The following is a 20584-nucleotide window of genomic DNA, read 5'->3' on the forward strand; positions in this document are numbered from 1 at the left end:
TCTTAAACTTGAAATATACCTGCCGGAAAGTTAATTTGTTTATAATTAAATTAGCTTGTTATGTTACGTTTGGTCAATCATCATAGGTATCTAACTTGGACAGCTCATAACGCCGGTCCGTTGTGATCCTTACAACTCCTATAAAATTTATCATAAAGACCCTCAAAAATCAATAAAGCGCTTTGAGCCGTCCACAAATTTGTTGAGGTGGTCAAAGACAGATTCGGCTATGTCTTCTGGTTTGCCGAATTTATGTTTGCGGAGATGACTCAGCCTTAGTCTTGCAAAGGTTGTAGGCAACAATGTCTATATTAATATATTATTTAATATAAAAAATCAATTTCTAGTGACTATTCTGCTACAGAACGGCTAGGTAATTGAATTGAAAGCAAAAAAAATCATATTAGAATGAAACCCACCGGAAAAGAAGAAGAAAATAACAAAGTTTAAAGGAAAAGTAATTCACTGGTGATCTGAAGTCGAAATTATCAATTTTTTCAAAAAATTCGATAAGCTTTTATAATAGTATTCTTAATTAAAAAAATTAAAAAAAATTAAAATAATTTGAAAAATTTTAAAAAATTAAAAAAAAATTTAAAAACTTAAAAAAATTTTAAAAAACTTAAAATCAGCATTTTAAGCTCAATGAGTACTTTTGATCTATTCACAAACTCGCAAATTTTTTTCCATAATCCGCTTAAGCAATCCATCATATTCCTCTAATTACCTGCCATTGGCTATTAAGCAAAAAATAAAAAAAACACTTGAAACAAAAATAAAGCACAACAAATGGCAACAAGCGAGATTTGACAATTTTCATTGTCATTTGTTTTCGACAGACAGTCGTTGCGATAATTAATGATAGCGCCTGCCGCCAGCGTGTAACAACATTTCAAGTGCCTCTTTAATGTGGTGTTTTATAGCCAGTTTCTGCATGGTACATATGTATATATACACATATGTATGGTATATACAAATGTATACGGTATATACAAACATGTTTATATATTTTTTTTTCTTAACAAGTTTGGCCATCAAGTGTTTGTGTTTTCGTGTTTCTGCGTAAGATTTGTAGGAAACCTGCTCCCGCTGCTGCCAGAGTGCAAGCTCCTTTAATTGCAATCTTTTCAAGTTTTTGCCAAAAGCGAACGGTATTTTAATTGTATGCTCAATGTGTGTGTATGCGTTTATTTTTTGCGTGTTAAATGAATTTAAAGGTTTTTTCTTTTCACGCAGATCTTTGCCGCAAATCGTCTTTTTTGCTCATTACTGTGCCATTACTCAACTGACTGAAGGTACTCTGGGCTCATTTTACCTGGCTTACACATATATAACATATATGTACATGTATGTGTGTGTGTGTGTGTGTACTTGCTGCTTTTAATTTTTTGTAAGTTTTTTCCCTTTTGCAACTTTGTGTTGTATTTTGTTAGAAATTTCAAACGACAAGGTTAAATGTCTGTTGACCCAGTTTGCAATTTGTCACTTCTACGGTTGCCGTCGCAAATGCAGCAGAAATGCTTAGCAAATATTGTGCAGAAAGCTAACAACATTTGTTTATTTAGGCAACTTTTATTTCCATATGCTGAAAATCGAAAGGGTAGCGAATCTCTGAAAGTGTAATCATTCAATATCGACATAAATAGCTCAATGAAAGTGAAGTGTCCCATTAACGGGGACATATTTCGAGTGTAAATAATAAATGAGCGCAAAACCGAAGAGGTCAAAATGGAATTTTCGAAGAGTATGATATATGAGCGAGAGGATTATTTGAAAGCCTAAGCTGTAAGCCGCAAAATATTACACATTAATGGACGGTTGAAGACAATTAATTCTATAAAAGATAGCTAGAAGCTGTAATAATATTTTTTCTTAACAAATAATTAAATTAAACTAATAAAGCAGGGTTTTAAAGATTATATTAAAATATTAATGGAATTAACATTTCAACGAAAATTTTTAAATTAAAAATTAATTAATTAAATTAAATTAATTAATTTTATTTTATTTTTGATTGAGTTGGCTCTTATTAAGAATTCGCACTTAATCTAAATTAGCTATAATTTCTTTAATAACTTAATTAAATTAAAAATTAATTCATTGAAAAAATAAGATTTTAATTTAACTTTTTTTTAATTTGAAATCCTGATAATTTTAATAAAAATATCGAATTAAAAGACTAAACATAAATTTTTAATTGCAAATAGTGGGTTAAAGAAAAATTTCAACTTAAATACCGGATTGGAATGTTAATCGCAACTTTATAACTGAAAATTAAAAAAAAATGTTTTTTAATCTAAATTAGCCCTAGCCTGCAAACGTACACATTAAAACGATTTATATATTGTCAATTATTAATTCTGATTAGGGAATTAATTTTTTTTTCATAAGTAAAATTTCAATTTTTTGCAAAAATAATTATTTTATAATTTTTTTTATTTTTAGGACAAAAAAGTGAAAATTGGAATTAAGATATGTTTAAGAAACAGTAAGTAATATAACAATATCCTAATTCTTTCCTCTTTCATACCCTTTTAAATGCTGAGGCTTTCGAATACGGCAGCCTTACACATATACAAATACACACAAATTTTCGATTCTTCCTCCTCATAAAAAAAAAAAGAAAAAAACACATTTACTTGTGCACTCAAATTCGCTATCCAGAATAATTGTGCCTTTCCATTTCAACTTCACTTTTGGAGCTAAGTTATTGGCGCAGTCACCAGCCAGCAACACATAACATAACGTAAATGTATGTGTGTACAAGTGCACTGGGACATGTACATATGTGTGTTTTGTTGTTATTTCACTACATATGTATCTATGTATGTATCTTACATACATACATTTTTTAACACTTTTTCGCGCACTAAATTAATTCAGCCTTGCCTGTGAGCGCATTCTTAGTTGCCTCTTTAATTGCCATTTCGCTTTATTTTCTTATTTGTTTGTGAAATTTAATGCAATTGTTTTTTCGACTTCAGTTTCGCTGCTCGTCGCCTTTTGGGTTTTCAGTTCCATTTCATTTTGCTTAATGCACTACATATTTCTCATTACAGCCTGGCATATGTGGCTGCCTGTACCCTTATATAATTGTACTTGTGTTTATATGTATGTGTGTAGTTGCAACAGCTTACCTGTGCTTTTGTTTTACAGTTTTTTTATTTTCATTTCAAAAATTAGCAATTTAAGCGCAAACAGCTGTAAACTTTGAATGAAAGGCCGAGCAAATGAATGCAATCGAAGCAATTCAGGCGAAAAGTATGGGAAGAATTGCATGCATAAGGGGGTAAGAAATATTTGCCAGCAATGTATTTTTTGAGCGAATAGTTTTAGAAAAAAAGTGCTAATAATAAGGTGAATTTAATTTCTCCACAAAACACACCTTCGAATATTCTATTCGTTATTACATATGCCTCCCCTACCGCCTACAATGATTTGGCTTCTTAGTTCGCTGTTGACTTCTGAATCACCTGTGTCAATATGTGTAGAGTTCGCTTATCAGCAGCATCAACGCTTCGCGCACAAAGTGGAATACCCATGAGGCCCAAACAACAGCGTTAACAACGCCAAACAACAAAAAAGATTTTATCAACGAAATTTGGAGAAGAAGTTAAAAAAAAAAATTAGAAAAATAACATGTTAAGCTGTGAACAAACACAATTTTGATTAGAATAACAAATGCAACAACTGCAACAAAACCAATAACAACACATTAAAAAAAAAGCAAAGCATTATCAGCAAACAGCTGTCGTCAGCAGCATGTCGGCGAGAGATTGAAATTTTATACGCTTTGTTAAGCATGCATACATATGTACATATGTATGTTAACATGGGACATAAGCAACAACAAAAAAGTGATCTGCAGATAATTAGATAAAGTGTGTGTAATTTTAGCTTCATTTTACTATTTATAGCACAAAATTTTGTAAGCCTTTTTTATTTTAATAAATTTATATATGTAGTTATTTTATTTTTTAATTAAAAATTATTTTTGATTATTATTTTTCTTTTTCATACAACTTGCAAATTTTTTTTTACTGTTTTATATTTTCTTTGTTAATTATTTTACTTTTATAGTTAAATATTATTTTTTTCTTACAAATTTTATAATTAATTATTATTATTTTTTTTTAAATTTAATTAATTTCTTACTCATTTAATTAAAAATTATATTTTTTAATTATTGCTTTCTAAAAAAACATGCTTAATTTTTTTTATTTTAAATTATTTTGTGTATTAATTTACATATATTTTTAAAATATTTTTTCTTAAAAAAATTATTTTCTTGGTCTATTCTACTTTTCTTAAAAAAAATTTATTCTCGAAAAAAAATTCTTTTATTTCCAAAAAAAATATTTTTTTCTTTTTAAGTAAAAATTATATCATTCAAAAAATTTGTTTATACAACATACAGCATGCAAACAAATGTATTTGTTTTATTTATATTTTTCGTAAATTATTTTACTTATTTAATTAAAAATATTTTTTTTATTGAAATTATTTTTTCCTTTAAAAAATATTTTTTCTGTTCTATTCTATTTTTCTTTAAAAAATGTTTTTCCCAAAAAAATATTCTTACTTTTCTTTAATATTTTTTTATTACTTTACATGCAAATTTATTTATTTGTTTTTTTATACAATTTTTTATTTATTTAATTAAAAATCATATTTTTTAATTATTTCTTTCTTAAAAGCATGTTTAATTTTTTTTTTATTTTCTATTATTTTCTATTTTTATAGTAAAAAATTACTATTTTTCCTCAAATAACGTTTTTAGTCTCGGCTGCTGCTAAACTTCTGTTGCTTTACATATAATATATGAATACACGCATGTCTGTACATATGTATGTATATAGCTGTACTTGTTTGCAAGTGTGTCTGCTGTTACCGTAACAACATAATTTGGCATTGAATTTCATGTCATTATCTCGGCTTACATAAACTTGTATTGGCTGGCGTATACAGTCAACTATTCCTACACATATATGTATGTGTATATATATGTACATATGTAGTGCTTGTGGCAGCCGCCGCTTGCTAGAAACCGCTGATGCTGTTGTAGCTATTTATCAGTTACGTCTGCGTGCCATCAGCTAGTATTGCGCTTTTCATCGTTTCCTCATTCACTTGTGCATTGCTGTGCTTATCTATTATTTCATTTAATTTACTCACTTTTTTGTTTATATATTTTAATTTGCCTTTGTTATTTTCTGTTCTTTTGAATTCTTCAAATGTTCGTTAGTTTTTATTATATTTTTTATTTTTCCAAGTGAGCTGAGTAATGTGGGTCTTTTTCTTTACTGATTTGGGTTTAGTTAATTGCACTGATTGCTTTGTACGAGTGCTTATGTATAAATACATACATATGTATATAAAAATATAATTAAAAACATTAATAATATTATTAAAAAAACTACTGTAGGTGTAAGGTAAAAATGTACTTTTTCATTGGCCAATTTCATGCTTGCTTCGAATTTGAGCTAAAATTTCGCCCAAAAAATATGACTTAAAGAAACCTTTGTATGTGAACATTATAATAACCAAATATCGATCTCCTAAATTAAATGTTAATTACATTGATATACACACACAAATTTGTTTTAACGTATACATATACATATATAATATGTTATTTATTCCCTTGGTGAAAGAACTCTTCCAAATCCCTGCTAATGACAGAAAAATTGCGTGCAAATGACTGGTAATTGGATTAATACTGTTCAAAGAACAACAACAGCAAAGTGAATGGGAATTTAGCAAAAAAAAAAATTTGCGCAGTTGGAGATTTTTGACCGTTTAATCACGTCAAACTGTAACTGAGTCGGCATATTTCTCGAAACAAGGTGATGGTTGGGAATGAAGAAAAAAACATTTCTTTTGGTAGCGGTGAGAATGAAAAAATGTTATTTCATAGTGATTTATGATTTAAAGCGATTCGTGTGCCAAGCTAATAATGTTTTTTGTTTTTAGTTACCAAAAAGTACTAAAAATGCTACAAAATAAATATTAAATAAAAAAATTAAAAAATAATAAAAAAATACATATATTTTTTTTCTAACGATTTGTTAATATAAAAAATAAAAAAAAAAATTTCTAACTATTTGTTAACAATTTATTTATTATTATTTTTCTTAAATAAAATGCTTTTATTAAAAAATAAAAAATTAAAAAATTAAAAACATATATTTTTTTTCAACAATTTGTTACTAATTTATTTATTATTATTTTCCAAATTTGTCTTATTGATTTTATTATTATTTTATTCGTTATTATTATTTTACTAAAAAAAATATATTCTTTATTAATATTATAGTAAAAAATAAGCAGTAAATTTTAAATAAAAATAAAATTAAAAATAAAAATATGTAAATATTTTTTTTCTAGCTTTTTGTTAATAATTTATTTATTATTTTAAAAAAAAAATGATTTTACCGAAAAATAAAAAATAAATAATAAATGGAAAATAAAAAATTTAAAAATTCAAGAAATATGTTTTTTTCAACGATTTGTTAATGATTTATTTACTATTGTTTCCTAAAAAATTAATTAACAATTTGTTAATAATTTATTTATTATTATTTTCTAAAAAACTGTTATTGATTTTATATTATTTTATAAAAACTTTTGTGCTCCAAAAAACTAATTTTAAAATTATTATACTAAAATTTCTAATATTTTACAAAATTATAAAACTATACTATTATTATAACTAAATATATAAATAAATATATGTATTTAAAGAAAATTAACTTTTAGTCAAAAATTCTGCCAAAAATAAATCAATTTAAAATAAAAATCGTTTATCATAAGATTATTATCTTTTCTTTATTTTTCAAAAAATATTTTGTGCCTTTATTTGCATAAGATTTTATCAGTCACGAGTGCTTTACGCAAACTTTACATACATATGTACATATATTCTAACTTCAAAAACAAAAACAATACTTTTCAATAACTTGATTAATTTTCTGACATTTCTCAAACAGTGATTTCTCCCCGAATTCTGATAAAATTTGCGTGTTTTTGCGAAGCATTTGTTTGAATAAATTTTCTTTTTTTCCGTTATTCAAAGTGACAAGCAGCCAACTGGCTAACTGCGCATCAGCCATTTCTGTGCCACTGGCATGGCTCTCAGATTACAACAGCAATTCGCAAACATCAAAAAGCAAATGAGCAAAAATTTAAAAATGAGCAAATAAAGCAAAAACATAAAAGGAATAAAAGACACAAACTCGTGGCGACCGCACAGCCGAAGAAAGCCAGCGCGCTATCACCAAGAACTGACCTCTGCTTTCAAAGCGCTGTTGTTTTTCTTCTTTCTTAGCCCCCATATTGTAGCTGCTAACCTCGTAAACAACAACAATAACCTAGTAAACAACAACAATAAACTCGTAACAACAATAAGAAAAACGTAACAGACAAGAGCATTTTGGTCGCCGCAGCAGTCAGCAGTCAGCAGTTACTTGGCCAATCGATTTCTTCCAGCTCCACCTGGCCATCATACACACGTGCGCTTGTATGTACATATGTACGTGCGTTTGTCTGTATGTATGTGCATGATTGTTTTTTCTACTTCTTCGACGTCTACCTTTGCCTCTTCTTTCTTGACTTGCTGCTGCTTTCAAATCTGCTTTTTGGCATCTTTTCTTTATCAATATTTGCTGCTGTTGTTGCCACTGCGCTTCTTCTGCGCCGCTTTGTGAGTCCACCAGCAGTTGCTGTGAAGATTTGTGGCTCGCTATGAAAGGCACTGACAATATATTTAGATAGCTGCTAAGGTCTACTGTCTGATTTAATAAGGTAGCTGACTGATTTTTTTTTTATTTGAAATAAAACATTATTTAGTAATATTAAATAAAAAAATTTAAATTAAATTTAATTAAATAAATTTAAATCAAATTTATAAAATATATCCTAAAAATTAAAAAAAAAAACATAAATAAAAAATACAAAAAATAAAATAAATTAAAATAAAACAAAATAAAAAAAATAAAATAAAATAAAACAAAATGAAAATGAAAAAAAATTAAAATAAAGTAAAATAAAATAAAATAAAATAAAATAAAGTAAAATGAAAATAAAAATGTAAAAGAAAAAAGTTAATTATTTTATTAAACAAAAACTGACATTTATAAAAAAATTAAAGAAAGTTATAAAACTTTATTTAAAAAAAATTAATATTAATTGTTTAAAATTAAAAATTAAAAAAAATTATAAAAAAAAATAAAATAAAAAAAAAACTTAAATTAAATTAAAAATGTAAAAAAAACAATTTTCTATTTTGTTAAACAAAACCTGCCATAAATGAAAAAATTAAGGAAAATTATATAGTTTATTTATAGTTAAAATAAAATGGCCTACAATTAAAAATTTAATTTAATTAACGAAAAAATTAAAATTAAATATTATTAAAAATAAAATTTAAAATAAAATTTTTTAATGTTAAAGTGTAAAAATAATTCAAAAATTATATTTTTTTAATAAGTAAATTTTAATAAAAATGAAAGCGATTTTTATTTTAATGTAAGTACGTACTACATATGTATATAAAAAAATAAAAAATTATGTTTATAAAAAATATTTAAATTATAAATGTCAAATTCGAGAGATAAATAAAATAAAAATAATGATTCTTTTTTTGTAACTGAAATAAAATAATTCACCAATAATTAATATAAAGCAAAGTTACAGCTGTTTTTTTATTTATACATACATACATATGTATGTTTAACAGTCAGACTTTGTGTTGCAATCTTTTATATGTATTAGTAGCCACATTATCTTCGTGCCTTGAAAGACCTAAAATTTACCATAAGCCCGTTTGCACTGTTGACATTTTTACATGATTTATTTAAATTTTGTATTTCATGACTGTCACGATTGACTTGAAAATTCGTCTTAACAGCGCACTTTGTCCCCGGTGGTCTCGAGTGCTAAGCTTTTCTAGCAGACACACACACACGCATACAAATAAACACAAGTACGAGCATGTCCCTTGCACGCCTGCACAGCTCGCGCTTCAAGCCTAAATATATGTGTACCGCTATTTTTGTTGTTGCTGTTGCGGTTGCGGTTGCTAGTTGTTACTTCCAACTGACAGTCTTTAATTTAGGTACTTTCTTGATTTGTATTTGTTACTGTTGTAGCTGCCTGTTCGTTTTGTTATATATTTTTTCGTATTTTTTTAAATTTAATTTTATAGTTTTTGCTTTTTCCTGCTGACGGCGCTGCAAACTGGTTTTAACTGTTGACTTGAGCGCGCTCTCAGTATTGTTGTTATTGTTGCTGCTGCTTTTCAGCTTTTCAGCTTTTTATTATTTTAATTTTTGTATTTTTTGTTGCTGCAAGCACATTGTTGTTGTTTGTGTCGTTGCTGCTATACAATTTTACCCTGTTTTCTCGTTTTCTGCTTGTTTGTTGTTGTTGCTGTGTCTTCCTAGCTTCAACTGTTATTTACTAACTTAACATAAGTTTTAGTTGAAGATTTTTTCGGTTTTGGTTTTTCGTTGCCCACAATTATTTGTCTTTCTTATTTTTGAGTTTAACTGAAAGCATTTAGCTACAAACACACACACACACAAAAATCTGTACGCCATATGTACGTACATATGTATGTATACAGTTGGTTTGTGGTGAATCGCAGGTTTTCGCTACAATTGTTATTGCCTTCCCGAAGAGGTCAAACAGACTGCTGTGTGTGTGTGTGTGTAGGTAACTGATCTTAGCTATGATTGTGTTGTTGTTATTACTCACAATCTCTGTTAAGAGCTTTTTGCTGATCAATAACTTTTTAATGATAATTGGCAAAGTGTTGAAGTTGAAGCTCATTTTTTTATCTCGGCTGTTGACCTCGCAAAATTAGAGGAACTTAGATCTAGTTTTTTGTGGAGTTTAAATGGCTGCTTTTAGAAAATAAGTTGTATAATTTATAACACCTTGTAAATGTGGAAGTTTAACTACTCATCAGTTCTTCTGGCGCTGTCATGTGACTTAGCAAGTGGGCGTGACCAAACCCTTTCGAGCTCCATAGTGTTGGATGCAAAAGAAAAATAGTTTTCTATATTTTTTTTGTAAATTTTTTTATAATTTTTTTTCCTACATTTTTTTTTCAAAATTTTGTTTTTCAAAATTTTTTTTTTATTTCTTTTTTGTAAGATTTTCCAATCAATCGCGTCGCAAAATTCCATTTTATGCAAAACAACTGTTATTAATTTTTTATTTCATTGTCAGCTGTGAAAGTCTTAATTTGTATTTGTGTCAACCGGTAAATTTATGTGCTTTTAGGCTTTTGTTTTGTTTCTTAGTCACTCGGCGTACATATTTATTTTATAAATATATATATGTGCTCATATGTAAATACTAAGTTAATTTTCGCCATTCTTTGTTTGTCTAGCATATGCTAATTTTTGCATATTTTAGTGATCTGCGCATTTTTGGCGATCTCTTAACAAAAAAGTTCAAAAAGCAGGCCGAAGAATGCTATGACCATATATTTCATTGGCTTCTGTTTATAAATAAATGATGGTTTCATTGGTTAACATTGTTATTTCAGGCTATGAACGCTCTATAAAGAACTGAATTTTAATTTTTCAGGCTGAAAGGTGAAATTTGTTCTCTTTTGTGAAGGCTTTAAAAAATTTAAAAATTTCTAATTCACAAATTTCTTTGAAACAATTCTAAATGGAAGAAAATATGAGCATATCGTCGCATAAAATGCAGAATTATGTATCATTACTTTTTTAAAGAACAACAAAGCATAATTTTAGTTTTGTTTATAAAATGGTTATATTTTGATTATATATATGGTAATTTATTTGTTATATATATGGTTATATGTTGGTTATATATTGGTTATATCTGACAGCAGAAGCTGAAAATTTTATGCTACACACATACATATACATATGTAATGTGATGTAGTGAATCGCAAGCAGTAAAAAAACTCAATTACGAATTTTTTGATGATACGTTGTTTTTCATTTTAAGGGACGTTGTGTAAAGCCACTGTAATCATTTTGAATTCATGTTTTGTAAAGAGTTTATTTAAACATTATTTTTAAATATTTGAAATATTTAAAAAAACTGACGCTCCACAAAAAAAAATCTTTCAAGAAACAAAAAAAAAACGCTTAATGAACCACTTATTGATGCTATTTGTTTCAACTTGAAAGATGCAAAGATTGATTTTAATAACTACAGACATAATATGGGTGAGAATTATCTCCAATTTATAATACGTTCTAAAACGAATCTTAAATGATGGCATGAAATTAGAGTCAAATTAGCTCTATAATCTTGAGAGAGTTTCTTCATTAGCGAACCGAATTACAAATATACTTTCCGTTCCCACGACAGTCGGGCCTAAGTAACTGGAATGAACCCAGATTTTTAACCGGACAAAGGCTGTCAACTCAGTACCATGACTCGAAAGTACTTCAGGAACGTTTTCTGCTGTTACCACAACAACAACAAATATCCATTAAGATCGGAAATGTTCAGCACTTCAATTCAAATAAACTTCCAATCACAAAATTTAAACAAGAGTTAATAAAAACATTCTACAAGTACAATGTACCCAAAATTGCAACTTCGCACGAAATAGCATATTTTTAATTGAATAAGGCTCCATCTATCACTACGTTTTATTCTAGTAAACCGAATATACATACATACTAGCTATTGACTTAACTGCTTGAGACTTGAGAAAATATCTCTAATTTCTGTGTATCAAAAAAGGCATTCTAAAGTATGACTGCTCTTCTTGGACCCGGCAACTGAACTCCATCTGGTATCACAAAGGACCATAACTGATCTATGCGTGACTTATTGGCCTACCAGATTAACCTAACCTAACCTTTTTGTATCTCAAAACAATTTTCGCTTAATTTTGATTCTATTAGTTCGTAAAATTCAATATTTATACTGCAAACTCATATTGCATTTGAGTTTGTGTTTATTTTTTTCATACAAAAGACTTCACAATTGCAAAATTGATAAATGTAACTAAATTGACAACATTAATTTTGAGCTTAATTGAGTGTGTCCGAACAAGATGTTTTGTTACTCAATTAAAACTTGATTTTTTCAAAATTTGTCTTAAAATTCATTACATTTGTGAAGTTTTTGTTAATTTTTATCAGAAAAAAGACTTCACATTTTTAAAATTCATAAATGTAACTAAATTGACAACATCAATTCGGAGTTTAATTAACTAATTTAAAACTAAATTGTCTGAAAAAATTTCTTAAAACTCATCCCGCTTGTGAAATTTTTAAAATAAACTACATATGCCTTTATTTTTTCAGATCAGTTTAGGTTTTTTGGTTGAAAGTTTTATCTAACATTTATTTATTTCGTTCATTTACTAAAAACAAACGTTTCTTGTCCGAATAGTAAGTGTGAAGTAATCACATTTCTTTTGATAAGTATTATTTTATCATTTCAAAATTTACATTTCAAGCAAACAATATTTTTTTACTGTTTACTAATTGAAATAAGTTCAAATTGAGTAAAGTGTTACTTCAAAATTTATATTTCATTCCAATGATTATTTTTTTATCTCTTGACTAATTAGTGCTGAAATTTTGTTTAAAAAATGCCACTTCTTCTGATTTTTCAAGTAAAATTTTGTTAAATTACTCTTCAAGCGGTTTAAGAAAGTGTCACACGTGAGCGAGATGAGATAATATATTTTTCAATTAAAATGTTTTGTATAAAAATTTTAAAATTTCGTTCTTCGATTTCAAGTCCTTGCATAGAAAACTTCGGTACTTGAAGAGATATTTTCGCGAAATTCGGCACGCGTTATTGCCTAAAGCTATAGTGTAGTCTCCGAAAAAATTATTCATATCGGTTCCCTATATCATATAGCTTTTATATAAATTGACCGATCGAAAACAAGTGCTTGTATGAAAAACTTTTTATTTGATAAAATATCTTTACGAAATTTGTCATGGATTACTGTCCGAGACAATGGTATAATTTTGGAAAAAAAAACCACTAGATAAGATAAGATAAATATACAAGAGGTGTACCGCGATCTTAGGTCTATTGTGCCCTCTCCTGAATGAGAAAGACTCACCTACCCTAGGCATATTAATAAAGTCAAATCAATAAAGAAGTCGTATAAGTTGACCGTTCAAAATCAAGTTTTTGTATGGAAAACTTTATTTAAAAAGGATAAGTATTGCTCCATCAGAACATTCTTGTTATTAAATTTCCTTCATTTTACAATTTTTTGTCTAATTTCTGTTGATAAGCATTATTGTATTATTTCATCAACTTGTACTAAAACAATTAATTTTATGAAACTGTTTCCTAATCAGAATAATTTCCATTTGAGTCCAAAGTTTGATATATAACACGAAACTGACATTTCTTGACCTTTTACAGGTAAATTGCTTAACTTTTCACAATTTGGGGAAATAGTTCCAAATGAGTCACTTACTCTACATCAAGACCACCAATTGGTGCCAATAAATGCACTAAAATGCTTCTCGCTCGAGGTGGTTCACTCCACTTTCCAAACACTTTATTTTCAACCCTATAACAACTTGCCACAAAAACCATAGTAACTTAACACAAACTTTTGCTCCAAACTTACCTTTTCAAAACACTCGAAGGCACGTTCTTTTCGTCAGCTGCTGTTGACTCAATGAAAAAAATCCCAAACCACGTTTCACAGTCAAATTCGCACAAAAATTGAGTCAGCACAAACACAATGCAGCGCTTTCTTTCAACTTCACGCGCAATGCAGTTAAGCGCACGAACTCGCCCACTGTCGCAGACACTTTACGAGCTTAAGATTATGCGTACGAAACTTTGTTATTCAATTTGCTTGCTTTTTTCTAAGCGCTTGCAACTCATTTGTTTTTTTTTGCTGTCTTCCTTTTCCCCTGCAGAATTTCTAGAATTTTTCACGTAACGGCTTTTCCGCGTACTTTTTTCGCACTTTAAACGCCGCCAACTGCAGGTTTTCGTTGCATCCGTTAAACGCCCGAGTATGTATGTGTGCGTGTTTGTTTTATTTTTACTTTGCTGGTTTTTTCGCCACTTTACAACAGTTTATTGTTATTGTGGTTGTCTTTTGTGTTGTTTGAGTTGTTGTTGTTGCCACAGTCGCGCAGTCGCTTAATATACATATGTGTGTATTTTAACGATTTTTATGGCCAATAATAAACCAAATACACGCGAAACAAAGACAAAAACGTGCAATAACAGCGGCGGGCTGCAGCTGCAATGCAGCCGCTTGGACGCGCTGAAGAGGCCGCAGCAACAGCGGCAGCGGCAAAGCGCCGAGGGATGACAGTTGTTGGCAAAAGGAGGAAATGCAGCAGGCGAATTGCGCACGCAAAAAAGTGGTTTCTGTCGTGGTTGTTGTTGTTGTTCCTGTCTGCTATATGCTTACAGCTGTGTATGTGTGCATACGCCAGGGGCAGCGGGCGCGTCAAAGACAGTCAGTCGTCCAAAGTTGCACCAAAAGGAAACTCGTTTGAATGCCTGCCTTTTTGTTGTGTTTTGTTGTGTTTTGCTTTTTACGTTTGTTATTGTTGTTTTTTGATTTTTGGTTTAATGCATTTGCATTTGTTTGGCATTCACAAATTTAAGCGTTTGGCTTTTGTCGTTACGTTTTGTTGTTGTTGAGCTTAGTTGTTTCACCACTTTGCTTTAAACAATTTCAAAATATTTGAAATATTTACAAAAACAACAAATATGCACACAAGCGCTTTGTCGTGCGGAAACTCGTGATTTCTTGAATTTTATTTAAATTCTTCAAAAAATATTTTTTTTTTGATTTATTGAATTATTTTTCAATATATTACAATTGCTTAAACCTTGCAAGTTATTGGCTTACACAGTTGTTCTTCACACCGTTTTTAATTTTTTTTACAAAAAATATTTTTCGTATGCGTTATTTTCTAACTTCTCAACAAATCTTTCTTCTTATAAGAGCTCTTGCCATTTTCATAGCAATTCTTCTTCTTCACACACACGCGCACACGCCGTCTGCTTCATGCGCATAACGTTTTTTTCCAAGTCACTTAAATGTTTGGCATTTCATGCCCGAGCATCAACACCGTTACTTTTCTTCCGTATCTTCTTACCAACTCGGCCGACAGTCGTCGAAGAACTGAAATGTCTCGCACAAAATTGAATTCAAGACCGAAATACAACACACAGCGGAACACATACGAACACACACAAGTTTGTGGCAATGTGTGCTCACACACATACACCCGCAGTAAAGACGAAATCGCATCGCCTTCCTGCGCTTTGCATTTCTTGCAGCCAGCTGTCTTGAGCGCTTTTGATTGTGCTTTGTTTTTGTGCTGTGCGGCTGCAGCACACGAGTATCTTCCAACAGCATGCGATGCACGGCTAGCACAAAAACATACACACACACACATGTAAGTATGCCCAGCTGCGCGCAAGCAATCTCACCTGTGTGCGGTATGCCTCGAAAGCGCGCTCTGCTGCTCAATTGGCGCGGGTAAGTCACTCTCTCGGCGTCTCAGCAGACAGCTCAGGTAAAACTGTGTGCATTTTGTTGTTTTCATTTCATTTTAAATGGCTTTGCGTACGTTCGTGTGCATTTGCTCGTGAAAAGGTAGTTATTTATGAGAGCGTACGAGCGTTTGTTTCATTCACATAAGCAGGGGAGCGTATTTTCTTTGGCTAACTGGCTTCTTATTCTCTGTTGTTCAATAAGACACATTTGGGCAAGCACTTTCTGCTACTGAGGGGGAATTTTTAAGCGATTGCGGGAATTTTCATACTGTGGCATTACTGTCACTAGAGAACGGTCTTTACTGATTAAGCGTTGCGAACAGGTGTAAAGGGTTACCAAACCAATATTTGTGGGAGAGAAAAAACTTCTTTTATTCATATTAATACCCGATCGAACTGAACACTCGAGTCACACACCTTGACTTCATACCGGATCACTTGGATCATGGACTCACCAAACCGAACTCTGGCAGCTTCTTCTCTGCCCATGTACCGACGAGGGAGTTGTGGGTGCGAAGAAGTCCTTGGAAGAGAGTAGCAGTGAGCTTCTTTAGAGATGAGTCAAAGCTTGGGGGAAGGTTGGTGTAGGAGTTTACTGTCCGGAGGTTCAGCTTCAGACTTTCTGACTATCGTAGGGTCTTCCAAGTCGATCTATTTCTCCGGAGTGTGGCCTTTTTCAGAGATATGAACATTCATTCAGATAGCAGAGCGGCGATACTAGCCTTGAGCTTATTCATTTTAGAATCCAATGAGTTTAGGGTTGGTCGACTAGTGCCTAAGCTCGCTATCAATAGCTTTGAGTGTCTTTGTGATAAGACTGGAACCGGAATAGCAGGAAATTGTAAAGCCGATGAGCTCGCAAGGAAAGGCACCCTAGAATCGATATTGGTTGAAAGGGAGAATGTATGGAAGAAGATAAGGTGTGAACAACTCAATACTTCCTTCTTGACTTTTCCGCGTTTTGGAGGTCAAAACTTAATCGTCTGAGAACGCTTACCTTCAGACATCCCACCGAAACACCCTCCAAAGGGTTGTGTGCTGGGTTTGAGACCGGCCAAAGAAAAGCCCAAGGCGTCTACCAATCCAAAATCTTCACTTTCAAATTGTGCAAATCACTTTTAGCTTGTTAAAATGCTTCTTCAAGCAAACAGTTAGGCTCAATTGATTAAAAGGTTTTTTCTTGTTTACGGTTAAAATTGATGAGCAATACTAGAAAAGTCGCACAAGGACAGTCGTTTTCACATCTTCGAAATATTGGAACAAAGTAATTAGTTACGTAATCTCTTGGTAAACCGCACGAATATAATTATATGATCAACATAATTATGATGACACATGCTTCTTATTGTAGAATGTTGTCTCAAAAGAGAGAATATTTCATCAAGAAATAGAACAAGAAAGTGATAGAGAAATGTTTCGTAGAACAGATTTTTTGCTTTTGCATATTTTTTTTATTATATATTTTATTTGCAATCTATCTGAAGACACTCAGCAAATTTTATTAATACACATAACCATCATAAGGGGATTGATTGGGCTCCATTGAGGCTAATCAATATATTCTTCATTATAATTTGCCACAAAATATTCTTAAAACTAATTAAAAACTTTCTGGAAGTTCCAAAACGTGAGTTCTTTTTAACATCCTAACTATTGTCCAGTAGATTTATTGCTAGTAAGTTTTTATGATTAGAAAGTCTATCAAGGTATCTTCGACAATCTTTGCTCATTTCGTCATTAATAAAAGGTACATGGTACATTTAAGTCTTTGTGGACTTCAAAGTTGCTTACAAACCAAGGAGCACTCACAATGCAATAAGCAAAGTCTTAGATTGATGTCTTCGGAGTATTTCAATGTTGCTTGTACTCGCGGTACCTCATAATTGCAATAAAAAACTAAAATTTTTGCATTACTTTTGATCTATATAGAAATTTGTTTGATTGTGTATTATGGATATTAAGATATCACTTTATGACATATGCATATATTTAAATTCCCATCATCCGCTAATAGTAACAATAAAATTTGCTTACACCCCACATGTCACAACTTATCTAAACACTCTCATACTTCCTTAGAAGTTATTTCTAGTGACGCAACGCCATCAGCTGTTTCACAATATTGAATAATACTTATATCACAGCGGCAAATGAAAAGAGTAAGAAAGTTCTACACACATTGTGAGAGCGTGACTTATGGAGATAAGCGTATTGCTTACAAAGTTGTTGCATTAGTCATTAAATGGCGTTAGCAGAGTTACCTAAATGAACTACAAACACATTTAAGTAACTTAATTTGAATAAATTGTAGTCATAGCCTAATATTATTCGCTCATTGTAGCAAGGCAGCGATAACGGCTGTTCAAATGTTTGTGGAATATTTATTACATGTATTATATGCACAAACATATGTAACAGCTATTGATACAGTGGGCATAACTTTTTCGATCACTAAAATGTTAGGATGTAAGCATATGAGTGATAGTTAGCGGTTCTTTCGGAATTATATTTTTATTATTATTTTATTTATAATTTAGTTTTATCTCTTCGACCAACAAAAAAAAGTTCCACGGAGCAGAAATTTCAATTCCTGGAACAAGAAAAAAATACATGGAGATAAATGTTGTAAATACAGTGTTCATTGCATTTTTGTCTTTTAAATCAATCACAATTGTACTCTTTTTGAAAAAAATTCAGCTTTATTGGCACGTGTCAAGCGAGAATGCCCAAAATCATTCAAATGGACTCGCGAGAGATCACGAGCTCTCTTGTCATCTCTCTAACACTTGCCTGGCGATTTTCAAGCACCATAATCCTCACTTTTTTTTTAATATTTTCATCAGTTCAAGAGGGCACAGGTCGTCAAAATCGAGGCATGTCTTCAACGATCTTTCTTTGGCATAACTTTATTGGCACAAGAGTCTTTCTTGAAGGCGACGATTAAAATACGTGAAAATATGTTTTCTTGGTTAGTCCGGTTCAAATTTGATCAGTTGGTAGTCCTTCTATAAATTTAATTTAATATATATCTGACAGTGACAGCTGATAACAGTGTAACATTAAAACTCGTTACCAGATCATCTGAAACAATAAAATTGATATGCGTTTTAAATGTGATGTATTTCTCGGGGGTATCAGAAAGAGTTAATTTTTTTCCATTCTTTTCTATTTTTTGTTATCAAATTACTTCCAAGTGCTGCAAAAAATATAAAAAATTTAAAAAAAAACTCTTCAAAGACGAGACTTCAAAAACACAAATTCAAGAAAAGAGTGTTTGAAGATGGCGCACTTAGTCGCGAGAGCACAAGTTCTCAAAGCTGTATCTCCGTAACTGTTAATCGGATAAACTTGCAAATTTAGGACAATATTCTAGACATGCTGTAGAATTTAATAAGGCAATAAATAAATTTTCGATTTTTTGAAACCCGTAAACCCAATACTCGCAGCAGTGCTATAAGTCGATTATTCGAGCTTCCGGTCCTAACATTGCAACTATTCGAATAGTATTAATCGGTTAATATTCATACGAACGGTTACTAACCGGATATTCTAATAATCAGTTTTCAGGTTATTCGAATTATTTTAAGAGCCCTAGTAAGAGCATTATAAAAGTATGCTAGACTGTTTATGAATCTATAAATCTAATTTATTTTCTAAATTTTCATATATTTTATATCAAATTCTTCAGTAATGATAAAATATTTCAGTAAAAGCAAAATATTTTTTATAAAGCAAAGCGATTTCAAAGAAAAATCGATTAAAAAAATCAATTTAAAAGAAATTGCATCCGATCCGATAGAATCCGACATCCGATTGGCACCTCCTAAGCGAAATCGATTAAAAATTAGATACAAAAAATCGAACTCAAATAATTAACAGAGGTAAAAATGGCAAAGTTTTTCTATTATTTTCAAATAGCAAACATATTAAAAATTAATTAGCTTTTAACAAATTTTTCGAAATTTTTTGTAGATAGTTTTTGCTCATATATAGATCCCATAGATTTAAAATTTTTTTCAAAACACCATTTCAACTCAAACTATTTTTGTGTTTATAACCATTATTGCATAGTCAACATTATTTTTGTTGCAAATTTCAATATAGCGTAGTCAACATGGAAAGATAATTTATTTTCCAGTTTCATTCCAATATTCTTATTGTAAGTTATTCGAGTTCGTCGCTTAAGTCTTTCGTTCAATGGAATGTCCTCCACGCCTCTTCAATATACAAGCATATACATACATATGTGAATGTATGTGCGTATGTATTTACTGAAGTGTGTGTTTGTGTGCGTGGATTTGTTTGTAGACGCATTCCTTAAGGCATACACGTGTCACAACAAAAAACATATGGACCAAGGTAACAATAACAGGCGAGCGACAACGGCAACAGACAACAGTCACAACAACAGCCACGGAATAACAGCAGCCACGATATAACAACAGCAATAACAAAAAACAACAATGACAATAAAACCAACAACAACAACAACAAAACAATTTACACAAGTACAACTGAACTAAATCACTTGAGTCGCTCCTTATTGTGGCAGTCCACTTACGGGCACTGATTACGTACGTCCGTCCGCCCGACCGGGCGACTGACAGCAATAACGCGCCAACGCACTTCACTTCAAAATTATTTACAGACGATTTTGTAAATAATTTTCATTTAAAATGAAACACTGACTGCGACCAACAACAAAAAAAATGAAATAAAAACAAAAACAAAACGCAGACTAAATAAATTAATAAAACAATAACAATAAATAAGTGGATAAAATATGAGTTGATTTCAAGATTGAAATGTTGAAACAATAAAAAGCGAGCGAAGTAAAATATTGCAGCTGCCGCAAGCACAAACAACAGTTACAGTAATCCCACAAAACGTGTTTAATTTCCGGAACTGAATATTTTGTGCGAATACGCCTGCAATTGCCCGACAGACAACAGCTAAATTTAGAAAATCGCATTTTCGAAATTAACGCGTTAAATTACGAAGCAAAGGGAAGCAAGGGACACGCTGTAGAGCGTGTTAATGAAGGCCAAAAGGAGGCAAGTAAGGTGAAATGCAA

The 20584-nt window shown here is 30.7% G+C and overlaps 1 protein-coding gene across 1 annotated transcript in view; it reads right to left on the reverse strand.

The window, feature by feature from the left end:
* The window catches only part of LOC120768267 (serine-rich adhesin for platelets-like), a 99801-nt gene extending 85783 nt beyond the window's left edge, over positions 1–14018 (reverse strand). The window contains exon 1 of the mRNA XM_040094864.1: positions 13607–14018. The gene's annotated coding sequence lies outside the window, so the exon portion shown is untranslated. The remainder of the gene's footprint in view (positions 1–13606) is intronic.
* Positions 14019–20584: the final 6566 nt, after the last annotated feature.

The sequence above is a fragment of the Bactrocera tryoni genome, chromosome 2 (genome assembly GCF_016617805.1).
Source record: "Bactrocera tryoni isolate S06 chromosome 2, CSIRO_BtryS06_freeze2, whole genome shotgun sequence".
NCBI classification, from domain to species: domain Eukaryota; kingdom Metazoa; phylum Arthropoda; class Insecta; order Diptera; family Tephritidae; genus Bactrocera; species Bactrocera tryoni.